Here is a 14328-nt window from a genome sequence, read left to right as displayed (position 1 = left end):
AAAGGAGAATTGTTACACAGTGAGTTTTGCTGCTTTTACTTATGTTAAAGATCTGAGCACTTCTTCCACACTGGTGAAGGGTTCAGTGACCTTTTCGCTTTGAATACTTACATTTGCAATTTTCTTATGAAAACAGCCACATAGAATTGATAAGCCATGATACCAGTTTCACCATTCAAACATGTGTCAGCAACACCCTGCACCACTGTCTGATCGGTGTATTGTCCGTTAGTTGAAATGCAGGGATGAGGACTCGCTTGAAAATTTGCTGATTGCCCAGACATCACAATTAAAATGTTTAGAATATGCAAGCTTTAAAGTTATACGTTCTCACTCAGAAAACTGAGATTACGAGTACAAAACTCTATTTTCAAGCACATACATGTGAACGATATAATTCTGCATACTTGATGTTTCTTTTTCTGAATGAATGAAAGAGCTTGCAGTCTACTATTGGGGCCCAAAAATGCCTCATATGCATAGGGTGATACCGCTCTCTAGTGGACAATCAGGGTCAATTTCAAAACATGTCCTGCTCTGTATGATTTGGTTCAGATTCAGGGTTTGTGATGAAGAAGGCAGACTTTCAGCAGCAAAGACACACACTACAGGCTAATTTGCTTTTCTTAGACTTAGTTGAACTAATAAGCAGAGTCAGGCTTAATTTTCGACTGTGGCTGTTATCCATTCTGAAAAGGTGTCCATGGCTTCATGAAGTTTAGAGTAAAAATGTCCAATAAATATTCAGCTGTGGAAGATGTGCTGACATCTTTAACTTAAATTAAAGTGATACTATCCTAATGTAGAAATACTCCCCTTTCATTGAAAAACCTCCATTTATTATTTTACTCATTAAAGTAGAAATGCATAAGTATCAAGTGAGATGTACTTAAAACATCAAAATTTTAGGCCAGTATGATACAGATTGGATGCTGTCAGCTTGTTATAAGATTATATGGCCATATAGTTTTATTATCACTGATGCATTCATGTTAATGTTGTAGCTGGTTGCAGTGAAGCTAATTTTAACTACTTTTTAATTTGTTGGGTAGTTAATTAATCTATTACCATCAATCACATTTTAGGAGCTGATCAAATGGCTGCATGCAAAACCTAGACATTTAAAGTAACAAGTATATGCATGTGAGATTGTGGGTATAAGTGTATGTATCTGTGCATTTACTGCATATGTTTACACACATGGGAATGCATATGTAGATATACTGTATATGTATTTGACATTTTATTTTGTCCTTTGTTCTTACTATTTGTTCTGTTTTCACTGCTGTTATCTTATTACCTTAAGCCTGCCTGCCTTTTATATACCTTATCATCGCTGACTTTGAAAACTGCTATATCAATCAACTTTGTTTTTATTATTATTATTATTATTATTATTATTATTATTATTATAAGTAACTATGTATAAAATGATGGTGGCCATTTTTCGAGATACATATCCTAAATATTGTTTTTGCACAAGCATTAATTATGTTCTGGTAAGTCAGGTCATGACCACCGAGTTATCTGTCTTTTTAAAAAAAAAAAAAAATGCATTATGTTGCTGCAGCGCCACCTAAAGTCTAAATGCGGTCAAATTTTGCAGGACGCAGTTTAAGCCTCATCTTTAAAAAAAAAAACTATCGATTAACGGTATGGCATGCTGCCTAAAACACATCAGACTCGTTTTTGCGGGCTCCTAATTTGGGTGAAAGTTTTCAAAATGGCGGACCTTCGCGTTTGACAGGTGTAAGTGGGCGTGGCCTGTGGGGTTGACGATAACGTGCTAACGGAAAAACAAACCAACTAACTAACTAACTAACCAACCAACCAGTAAGACGGACTGAAAATATCATCTTCGCGGTGAAAGTACTCAAAACAATCCAAACCAAAATAACTAAAGAGCTTCAAGAACTGCCCAAGCGATATTTAATCCATTTCTCATTAGTATCCACCTGTTCCCAGCGGGAGAAAGAGTCCCAGGTAATGTGACTTTACTTCAGTTTTTGCTAACCGTTGCTAGCTTAAATAGTCCACAATAGTCCAGACGCTATTCTGGTGCTGACTCCTCAAATTAATGGAGTCTGCGTTTCATTTTATATCAGTTATGACTCCTTCAGCAATCTGAAAAGTGCTGTTGAGTACAGCTGATGGTGGCAAGTGTTTTTATTCGTTAAAAGGGTATTTTACTCCTTTTTTCTTTTACCTTTCAAATCTGCCTATGTAAAATGAACTTTTACAGCAGTATGTCTTCTTTGCTGTCTCCAGTCGAATTTCATTCTTCTTAACACTGAATATCACCTGTTGCATTGTGTAACATGAGTATAACTGGGAGGCTGTATGCACCTGAACCTATTTTGATTGTGTTGTACATGATAAAAAAATTTCAGACAGGACTGTAGCTAGCTACCACTGACGTAGAGACACTGAGGTACAGCTGCCACGATTAGTCGATCAACAGAAAATTAACTGTCAACTATTTTGATAATCGAATAATCACATCTAATGTGAGAATTTGCTGCTTTTCCCCGTCTCTACGTTATAGTTATAAAAAAAACAAACATTTGAAGATGTCACCTGGGGCTCTAGGAAAATATGAGGAAAATAGCCAAACAATTAATTGATTATTCATATCAATAGATTAATAAATTGATTGCTAAAATAATTAGGGCTGCAAGTAAGTTATTTTCTGTATTGGTTAATATGCTGATTGTTTCGTTTGGTCCATGAAATGTCCAAAGAGTCTAGGATGACGTCTTCAAATGTCTTGCTTTGTTCATAAGATGATGAAGAAAACCAGAAAATATACCAAATGAAGAAGCTTGAACCAGAGAATTGTGGCATTTTTCCTTTAGAAATCATTCAGAGAAACTAAATGAATAGGGTTGCAGATTAATTTTCAGACATCAATTAAGTAGCTTTAAAATAAGCAGCAGCTCTAAAAATAATGGTTTGTTGCACCCCTACACTGAGGTAATGTCCTCAGTACAAGATGAAATATTTTATAGGCTAATGCCAATATTCTTTATAGACAGAATACACTCAGGTTTTCCGCTTTTCTCTGTTTTATGTCATAGTAAACTGAAGATCTTTGGGTTTGGGACTGTTAGTCAGAGAAACAAGACATTTGAAGATGTCACCTTGGATGGGCAAAGTGTGATGGACATTTTTTCACATTTTTGTTGACATTTTGTACGTGAAACAATAAATCAGTGAATTGAGAATAAAATCGGCAGATTTATAAACAATGAAAAATAATCGTTAGTTGCAGTGCAATTAACAAATAAAGGATGGATTTTCTCCACACAAGAACTGTGTTCCTGGCAGTGTGGTGTGAAGAGGGCTTTTAAACAATATTTTGATCTTCCTGTGGGGAAATAAAATTCACAGGCAATATAACTGAACAGTTAACAGAAAAGTAATATTGGCTTTATATCAGGCAGGTTCAGTAGATGGTAGTGGCTTACAAAGCTGACATGTTATGCAGGGCTTCTCGTCTATGCTCACTTTACAACTTGCACCTGATGTTTTTGACAGTATTTTCCAGTGGAGGGCAGTAGATACATGCGATAATGTATTCTCCTGGCTGCATGCCTTTGATACCCTGTACATTGATTGATGCTAGAGCATTGGGTGCCAGTTTACTTTGGACCTAACCTGTACTGGCAATGTGCTCAACGCTTTTTATAGTAGCACTGGGCTTGGCAGCAGAAGGGAAAACTCAGCAACTGAATTTCCAAAATTAAATGCAGGCCTATTATTACCAACTGCACAGCTTTTATCAACACTGGATGAGCTGGTTGTTCATATATCGCAGTTGGGATCAGAAATTTACTGTATGTGGCCTCAAGGTAGAGGCCACATACAGTAAATACAGTCCCACAAATCCTGCAAAATGATTAAACAGGATGACTGCTATGCTAATACAGTGGAACTAAACTATGGTCCAGGGACCCTGAGGGGCCATAAAAGGGAACTCAGGAGGCCTACAGTTTATTCTCATAATGATACAAGAATTTATCCCTGTTTAAGTATTAGTGACAGTGATTTGATTCATATGTTTGGCTGCATTATTATATCTCCACTTGTAGAGTTAACTTTTTTATAATTTCATCAATCAACAGTTTTACGAGATTATTGCTTATTATTATTAGTCAATTAATTGACTAATCGCAAATAGAGCTGACCGGAATACAACCTGTCACTGTCCCAGTGTCAATGCTGGTAATGTTAGATGAGAGTTGTGACACACAAAAATATCACCAAGATTACATGTCATTGTCTGATAATAACTAATAATAATTAATGTGCATAATGAATAACGTTGGATTACTAGTTCGAATTTCGTGAGCCATTTTGGATTTTTGTGGTAATGCATATATAATAATGATTAAAACAAAACAAACAAACAAAACAAACAGCATTCAGATACTGATTTGGACTTCGATTACCATGGCAATGGTAGAAGCTTCGAGGCATTCGGGTCAGACCTACGTAAAACAGTAGTCAAGTGCACATATGAACACTGGAAAAGGTCTTGCTTGATTGTCCCTCCTGTTCATACTCGCGATTAAAAGTTCCCTTCTTAAATGGGTTTTCAATGTAAGTGATGGCGAACAAGATCCACAGCCTTTGTTTTGTGCAAAAAATGTATTCCAAAGTTTATCTGAAGCTCATATGAGGCTTCACCAGTCACATAAGCAGTCAGGTAGATATCTTCCAAAGTTTGTCTTTTTAATATAAAATTCCCTCTGGGTTTTCCTGGATAGCATTTCTCTGTTGAGCTGCAGTAAAGCGATAGTAACAAAAAAAAATTAATTTTGTACTGAAATGAATTTAATTTTGGAATATATCCACATGATTTGTCTAACTGGGATGGCTGTAGCATCGTATTAACTCGAAATAAACTTTTTAATACATTTATGCACATAAGGAAAGGCTGTAGATTTTGTCCCCCATCACTTACATTGGAAGCACATTAGGAGGGGATCTTTTAATGGCCAGTAATAACTGGACAAATTATTACAGCAAGAAAAAAGCTTTCATATGATCATTTTTTTGGACAGACTTGAAAAATTGTGAACCTATTCTTTAACTTTTTACGCATAGGCTTAAAACAAGACTTATCAAGACTTAAACAAGGATTAAGCAAATAAGGTATAATGTGTTAATTATTGAGCTTTAGAGGTGCTGGGAGGCAGATTTTTTTTTTTAGCTTTGGACAGAGCCAGGCTGGCTGTTTCCCCCTTTTTCCAGGGGTCAAACCTGTTAACCTCTCCATTGAAGAACACATCATCATGAGGGGACAATGTGCTGTTCCCTTCACCTTCAGGCACACAAACAGACACCCCGATCCCACAGGCAGAATGTAGCTTTCAGCACCAAGCAAACATTTGATCCGACTGGGGATCAGCACAATAACACTCATCCCCCATTAGCTCGATGTGTTTCACTCTTATGCTTGTCTTTTTATGGTGCACGGATTGAATGGATGCAATAGAACTGATGGCAACATGGAGAAAAGATTTATCGCCTCAATGGTGACATATACTTAGCCGTAAACCCTTCACCAAAAGCAGATTCAAAAGAGGAATGAATGGTGGCAACTTCAGCTTAGAATTCGAGACATTAGCTGTGCATTGAGGGTGTGATGGGATTTATAGGACCAGAAAGTGAAGCCTTTCAGCCCCTGTTTTGGAATTTTGGACAACTTGTTTGTTATTGGAGCGCAGCCTGTGGTCTTAACCCATGACTCTGCTGCCCTTTGACCCACAGGGCGACAGCTCCATCCACGCGTCAGGGAGAAGGGCTGTCACAACGGAAACATCCAGAACACAGGTAGGGCTGCTGGGGGGGGGCAATTAGGGTCGGAGTGGCTAACACAGGATCAGAAACACTGTTCGAGTTAAGAGAGTCAGGCTACCGGATAGATAATCTGTCCGCAGGAAAAGTGTGAATAGATGCCACAGGCTGTAGAGGAGAATCCGGATTAAGACCCCGGCTTTGTTAAATGTTTCTTGGAGCAACTAATGTGTGCAGTGAGCGTGTTAAATGACCAATTAAGCTCACAAAGATAGTGATGTAGACAAACGTTCAGTGGATAAAGTGCTTGATAGAAGATTTAAAGCTTGCAATGGTTTAATATGCAAACTACAACATGTTTTATTAAAAGAATCCATCATTTAACCTAAAATCAGACTTTAATATACTTACAGATGCCAAAACAAGACATGAAATGCAGCAGTTAAGTTTGTATGTACTTATGAAGCAGAAATACACATACATGCATTTTCTTCATCGATTAATCGATCAGGTAGCTTCTGAATCATTTTGATTAATCGTATACTTTATAAAATGTCAAAAAATGTGAAAAATATCCATCACAAGTTCTGAGAGCCCAAGGAGGTGAATTGCTTTTTTTGTTTGACTTACAGTCCAAAAACCAACCACTGATTATTTATTTTTTTGTTGGCTAATTATTTGAATTATTCAAATCCATATGAGAGAAAAATGCCATCACCTTTTACCAGAGCAGTGTTGTCTTTAAATGTCTTGTTTTGTCTGATCAACAGACAAGTTATGTTGATATAAAATAGTGAAAAGTTTGAAAAGAGCCTGGAGTGAGCAAATGTTTGACATTTTTTGCTTGACAAGCGACTTAATGATTGTTCAGTCCGATTATTTTTTACAATTAATCAATGTTTGGTCTATAAAATCTCACACTCAAAGATATTCAGTTTACAGTGATGCAAAATAGAAAAACAGAAAATCTTAATGTTTGAGAGGCTGGAACTTGCAAATGTTCTGTATTTTTGCTTGATGATTTGGTTATCAAAATAGTTGCTGATTAATTTTCTGTCGATTGACAAATTAATTAACAGACTAATTGTTGCAGCTCTATGATACAGCATTATATATTACAATATTTTGTCAATACAAATTCATCAGTGCATAAGTAGCATTTCACTGTCTGGTCGTGGTGGTGCTAGTGTCAACTACTTTACATACTATACAGTTAGGTAGTTACAGGATCAGTTGATGAAATTCATTGATGATGAAATTCTGTAAATTGTGTAATTAATTGATTAACTACTTATCTCAGCAAAGATCAAATCCAAAAAACTGTTAATCTTTTTCTAATATCAGAGACTTTTTTGAGATGCCAGATATTCTGTTCTGAATTACTCGTAAAAAGTCTGAAATCATGCAGAAGACAGAAGAGACGTTGTCTTGGATGGAATATTTTACTTAGTTTAAGATTGTAATAGGTTTAGTTCAGGTTCGAGACATGAGGTGATTCTTTTGCCTGTTATGCTGTTGGAGTGCTGCCTTATTCCTGTATTTGTTTTGTGGAAACATTGTAGGTTCAGTACTTTTTCTAAATGTGCACACTGAATGTATATAGGACATTGTCTCACAGTTTGGAAAGAATGTTTAAGCCAAAGGTCAAGCTACTTAAAGGGAAACTTCAGGGGAACATTGGGGTTCAAGCGGTCAAAGTTCCTGCTTTTACATAGCTGTTTATTCTATCTGGAACTCTGAGTCCATCAGATTTTGATAGCTCACTAAATTTATCACTGTTTTTGCTGATAGCTGCTGTCTACTGAGGTTATAAGGTGCATGTTTGTCATCTTTTTTTCAGGTGACAAGTTTCCCATCTACCTTCCTGACGTGAACAAACGTCTGCATCTGTCGGCTGAATAACTGCTGAGGGAGGTTTTATTCCCTTGAAACTTTAGCCTGTCAGAGGAGAATGTGGAGGTGGGTGACCGCAAACATCCGTGTGCCAGCACAGTGCCACACATGCATCAAACAGGGTCACATTATCTTCAAAGCCTGTCGCCCCCAACATGTGATATGACTCAGACCTCAAAAAAAGGAAAAAAAAAAAAAAAGGCAGACATCTTGCATTCCTGAGCCCATTCCACAAAGTACAATAACTTCCTTGAATTCTTCGACCCTCAGCGGCGGAGCCAGGGCACATCCTGTTGTCCTCGCGGCACTTCCTGCTCATGTGGCTCAATCAGTCTTCCTCGTTACCATGGCCACTGGAAAACACTGTACTCATGCTTAATAGGGACACTAACAGGTAACGCTTGGATGGTAATGGAGCGAGTGATAAGTGAAAAGATCTGACAAGAGTTTTACATTTAAATTTAGCTGGCATCAGTTTGCCATTGGCTTCTTATCTGTGTAATTTCAAAAACCCATCTACAGTATAAGTAGGATACATATTTGCATGATAATTGCAGTCTTGGTAAATGAGCATCTGAGCTCCAGTAGAGGTTGAGGTTGGTTTTTAACCCCTTTACATGCAGTCTCCCCCTTTTGTTTTCTTTTTTAGCAACTTAAGCTCGGGGAAATCATCTTAAAACTTTCTACTATGTTCGAGCTCTTCATTGAGACACCATTCCGTCAAACAGAGGTATTCTGTTATGCACATTTCCCCCAAATTGTATCCTCAAATATTTGGTGTGCTGTACACTAGAATTTAAAATTAAGTTTTGTAGATTTTAACAATCTTTGGCTGAGCAGCATGCGTTTTCATTTACATACCCGCTGGCATGTTAATGGGGTTTCAAGGCAAAAACTGTCCACTTGTAAATAATAATTGATAAGTCAATCACTCAGTTATATTGAAAGTAACCAGAACAGCCTCTCATGCCCCAATGAGGAAGACAAGGCGGCCAAAGAAGTTTGAGGCGTAAGCTTGGTATTTGATAAAAAGGTGTGCATATGGGCAGATATAATGCCATAATAGTCAATAGTCTTAAGCATATAAATATGTGTGGCTTGGCTGTGTATACTGAACACTGCTATATAAACTTGTGTATCTGTGGACTCATGTTCTGTACCTCGTTTGTGTTCTATACCATGCTGTAGCTGGCCAGATGACATCTGCTTAGTGTCTGGTGATGATATGACCAATGAAAGCAGGGGTGTGCTTCATCCAAGAAGATTTGGGTGCGGTGCTTAGCTGGAAACACTGACCACAGAAGAGGAAAAATACAAAAATATGCCTATATAACTAATTTTACTAAATCTTCTGCAGTAGCGTGGGCTGTTTGTCACTTTTATGAACCCTGTAAAATAGCTGCATACCGTTTAATTTTTGGACTTGCTGTGTTAAATTGGGTTGTTTTCATAACCACACTCTTGCTGCCAGCCTGGTGTTCATTTGTCAGCTTCCAGCACGGCAGTCCTGGCCAAACTTTTATCCTATTTTGTCAGAGTGGGAAAGAAGGAAAGCTAGCAGGCTCTCCTGGGTATATACTGTCCCTGGAGGGATACATTCAATTCTGCATCCTGCACTGCTGCATCTTTCCAAGAGTCCACAAGCCAGAGGAAGCCAGACTGGCAACAGGCCCGTTTAAAGAGACGTTTAGCAGTTCAAAGGATTTGTCTGAGAATTTCTTTCCTTTTTTTTTATATTTATAGTTAGATCCATAAGTATTTGGACAGTGACACAATTTTTGTAAATCTGCCTCTGTACACCACTTCAGTGGATTTGAAACGGAGCCATCAAGAAGTGATTGAAGTGTAGACTTTACAGCTTTAATTCAAGGCGTTTAACAAAAATATCACATTAACTGTTTGGGAATTAAATTTTTCAAATTTTGCACCTTGTAGTAAACCCTAGGTATTTACATTCGTGAAGGCGTCTCTTGATTGTAGACTTTGACAATAACATGCCTACCTCCTCAAGAGAGGTCTTGACCTGGCCAGATGTTGTGAAGGGTTTTTCTTCACCAGTGAAAGAATTCTGTGATCATCCACTTTAGTTGTCTTCTGTCTTCTTCCAGACCTTTTGATGTTGCTGAGCTCACCAGTGCATTCCTTCCTTTTAAGAATGTACCAAATTGTTGATTTGGCCACTATCAAAGTTTCTACCATCTTTCTGATAGGTGTGTTTTGTTTTTTCAGCCTAATGATGGCCTCCTTCATTTGCATCAACACCTATTTGGACCACATATTGAGATTTCTCATGAACAGCTACCAAATGCAAATTCAACTCTTGTAATCAACTCCAGACCTTTAATCTCCTTAATTTGTCCTGAAATAATGAGGGAACAGGCCACACCCACTCATGAATTGTCAGTAATTGTCCAATTACTTTTGAGCATCTGAAAATGAGGGACTGTGTTTAAAAATGGCAAAATTAGAAAAATTGTGTCACTGTCCAAATACTTATGTACCTAACTGTATTGCTTTACACAAGAATTTGTGTTTTTCATAACATTGAGATGTTTTTTTGGTTTATTTTTTAACCATCACTCCACACCACCTGCAAATCTCCTGTCACTTAACCGCCGGCTTTGAAAGCAGAGGAGAGATGTTACAAGCCCTCATGCCCTGATGGGATAAGGATGAGCAGCCATTTGGTATGGACATTGATAGCAGACAGTGGTGGCGGCCCATGACATCATGCGTCAGGAAGGCGATACTCGCTCGCCTCTGGAGGGGAAAGGGTCGACCCGTATGCCAGCAGGCTGAATGCCATGAGTGAATGCCTCCGTTTGCTGTCTGTAAACATGGTGGCTGACACGGGCTCTTGGTGCATTTGGGATGTTCAGAACCTGTGCAGGTTTGTTTTATCATTTAGACAGCTGGGAATGGACCTGCTTCGAATGAGTAGAACCTTCTCTTTTTTACGGTGCATTTTAAGTTTTTGTTCCCGTATTTTTCCCTAAATAATCCAGTTAATACTCAGATAATGTCACACCGTTAGTCACAGTTGAGTCAACACATTTTGACATTCATCATCCAAAGCTGTAATGGTAAGGTGATGGTGAGGGTATTCGTGACTTTACACTTTTCTTCAAGACTCATCCCGTATCTGGTCATGCCAAGGAGTTTTCATGCCTTTTGGATGAGGTGTATCAGATAGCATACCGGATGCATGCGCATCAACTAGTTCGTAGTTATCTTTGGATATTATTGAGCTCAAGTTGTTATCTGACATACCCCTACACAACTGATCCCAAACATACACAAACAACATTTTAATGCAAAGGCAGGAATGTGAGGATGTCCTGTATGTGTTCGTTGTGACATTTTTTGGGTCTTTGGTCCCAAATAGTTGAGTAAACTTCATCCTCTATCAATGCGTCATCATGTTTTATCATTATCAACTCCTCCCCTCCTTTCAAATTAAGTTATGGGGGTAGACAATCACTGGAGGTGATCTCTTATCTTAGATGGTGCTGAAAACTCTTTGACATTCCCAATCATACTGACTATGAATACTTAAAATTCTGGTTTGAAGTGCGTCATAGTACATAATGAGAATGATGTAGTTTTGCTCTTATCCTTTAGATTAGGAAGTAAAGGCTATTTATTTATGTATTTATATAAAAAAAAATAACTATTTATAATATATGATTTTTATTTTTTATTTTTTAGATAATTTTTTCGACTAATCAATGAATTGTTTTGTTTATCAAATGTCAGAAAATAGTGAATATGCCCGTTATAATGTCCCACGACCCAGGATAACATATTCAGATGTCATTTTTTTGACAGACCAACGATCTAAAATCCAAATATATTCAGTTTCCTATTATGTATGACAAAGAAAAGCATCAGATCTTTGAATATGAGAAGCTGGAATCAGCAAGTGTTTGGTATTTTCTCTTGACAAATCACTAAAATGATTATTCAATTATTATTTCAATAATTGAATAATATATTTAATTATTCAAATTAAAAGCCCTGTAGTGTTTCAGTGGAAATAAACCCTTCATTTCCTAACATGGCTGTTGTTGCGAAACGTGCAAGCATACCATATGCAACAACAGCCGGATGTGATTAAAGGCCCACAAAGCAATGTGAATCAGAAAGAATGAATCAAAACCCTGTAAAAATAGCATGATAAATTGTTTAATTTATTAAATTAAAGCGGTAGAAATTTACATGATGCTTACTTGTCATGCAGATTATATGACTGGCAACAGGAGTATATCCACCCCTGCTTTTCCCCGGCCTGTATTTGGGGGCTGGCATTCATTTGTTTGTATCAACCACACCCCCGGCTTTTTTGGAGATGCGGCTTTTAATCGACTAATGGTTTTTACAGTATATAAACTTGCCGGTTTTTATGGAAATGTTTTCATTTTTGGTTTGACTTATGTGTCGTGTGAAACAATTAAACATGCATTTAAATATCCATACAAGGATTTTATAGGACCTCCGCAGTTTAAGAATGACCATTTCAAATGGCTGGTAGCCTTTGTTAACTCATATTTTGCATAAGCTTTTTTCTTAATCTGCAACTATATCGATAATCGATTAATCGTTTTGAGTAATTTCAGAGAGAACAATTGTACTTTTTACTCCACTACATTTATCTGACCACTGTAGTTACTTTGCTGATAAGTTTTTACATAAAAAAACACAAGATTATAAAATATTCCACATATATTAAATATAAAACAAGTGGTGACAAACCTTTTCGGTTTGTGATCATGAGTCATTAGTAGTTAGTTAGTAGCAAGAGACATTTCTCCAAAACTCTGAACTCTGAACGCTCATAAAGGTCCTTTAGAGGGGGCCAACCCCCTAGGTAAGGAGCCACTACACTACCTAATAGTACATAAAGTAATTAAAACTAGTTCCAGCACGACCTAATACCACATTAAATGACAGCTGAAACAGATTAAATTTATGAATGTTTTCGATGTTACAGTGATTTTTTTTAAATGTCCTCCATTCTGAACGACATCGTTTATTGGCTCTGGCAGCATCAGCGAAATTCTATTTAAGCCCTCTTCCCCTCAGCTCTGCACGCTCATCAGACTTCACTCAAATATGTTATGATCTTCTAACTGCTATCCCCAACAGGGCAGCATGTAAGGAATGCTGCTTAATGTTACCGGCTGTCGGCCCGACTTAACACAAGCCGCTGTGTAACACTGTGAATATGTTAAACCCTGTGATGTCATGGTGTGAGAGTTGGGAAAAAGAAGCTGCCGGCACGCGATGTTATTAATAGAGCGATATGAATGTACAGTGTGTATATATTTATATGTATATGTGTGTGTGTGTGTGTGTGTGTGTGTGTGTGTGTGTGTGTGTGTGTGTGTGTGTGTGTGTGTGTGTGTGTTTGCAGGAAAAATGTGAGGGGTAGACATTTCATGGAACAGATTTGGTTTATCACAGCCCCCAAAGGTATTTTATTAAGAGTGCAGATGGGTTGGAGATCAGTGCAGATTAAGAAACGTATGTAAGACCTCATGAAGAAATCTTCACTTGTTGCACTTAGTGTGCCCTAAGTGGGTATTGAGTTTGTTGTTTGTTTTTCTGTCCAAAAATGGGTCGTTTTGCTTTTAAATGGTCCTAAATTAAATATTAAGGTAAAATTTAAAGTTCATTCTTGACTTTGGAAACAGCAGTTGACAAAATAATCTCATCACACGGCCCATTTGGTAACTGTTCTGGAGTTGTCAATCATATCACACATCTTCACCAACAAGTTTTTCAATGTTATCTGAGATTAATTTGTCAACTGCTGTTTTCAAAGACAAGAATGAACTTTGAATCACAACTTTCAAGCCAACACATAAAAGTGAAAAATTGGAAATTTGAAAATTTACAGTTCCATGACAACTGAGCAAACTCTGTCTGCTCATGAAGATCATGTGATATGATTGAAAGCTCAATAAAAGCCACTAAAGGAAAATTTTGATGAGATTATTTTGTCGACAAAAATGAACTTGAATTGTCAACAATTACTGTAACACCATCAACCTTATTCCCATTCATGACTACATTTATACATTGATATCCTTTGGCAGGTAATTTCTGATCTAAACCAAAACAGATGTGTAAACTTGGAATAAAATACTTGATACTAAAACTGTACTAATATATTTTTGGCGACTTTACACAGAGTAAAAAGCTGTAAATACAATACTGAGACATTATTACCTTTTAAAGTTGTTGTGGCTAACGTGTTAGCAAACATTTGCCTGTTTACATATTCAGCAGATATGAAACAACATTAGCATTCATTTGAAGTCATTTTTCTGTCAGCATGATAAATCTAAGTCCAATATTTTCTCTCCTTTTAGCTCTGTTTTTGGTCTCCACCAAATCCTGAAGGAAATATGTGGCTCTTTAGCTGCTAAATGCTCCCTTAAATTCAGTTGCTAACTGTGTATGCCTGCTGTTTGGTACTGAGCAGGCAGTGCAGTGGGTTTGCTGGTGAAAACGATGTTGATGAGAGCAGTGAGATAAACCTAAACACTAAAGTTTTTTTTTTTAAATATTCTGCAGAGCTGAGGGGAACTGTAGAGTCTGGTGATAATGCTCTGTGGGTCAGTCACAGCC

General features: G+C 37.3%; 1 long non-coding RNA gene across 2 annotated transcripts in view; it reads left to right on the top strand.

The window, feature by feature from the left end:
- Window positions 1-1732: 1732 nt before the first annotated feature.
- Window positions 1733-14328, top strand: part of LOC120786944 — a 68505-nt gene continuing 55909 nt past the window's right edge. Inside the window, exons 1-4 of one of the 2 annotated variants that reach the window (XR_005706796.1) lie at window positions 1733-1983; window positions 5776-5838; window positions 7643-7761; window positions 7966-8823. This is a non-coding gene — a long non-coding RNA (uncharacterized LOC120786944). Of the gene's footprint in view, window positions 1984-5775; window positions 5839-7642; window positions 7762-7965; window positions 8824-14328 lie in introns of those variants that run through there. The other variant, XR_005706795.1, reaches the window with a different exon arrangement.

The sequence above is a fragment of the Xiphias gladius genome, chromosome 24, assembly GCF_016859285.1.
Source record: "Xiphias gladius isolate SHS-SW01 ecotype Sanya breed wild chromosome 24, ASM1685928v1, whole genome shotgun sequence".
Taxonomy (NCBI): domain Eukaryota; kingdom Metazoa; phylum Chordata; class Actinopteri; order Istiophoriformes; family Xiphiidae; genus Xiphias; species Xiphias gladius.
Note: the sequence above shows the minus strand (reverse complement) of the source record. Positions and strands in the feature narration are given on the sequence as shown.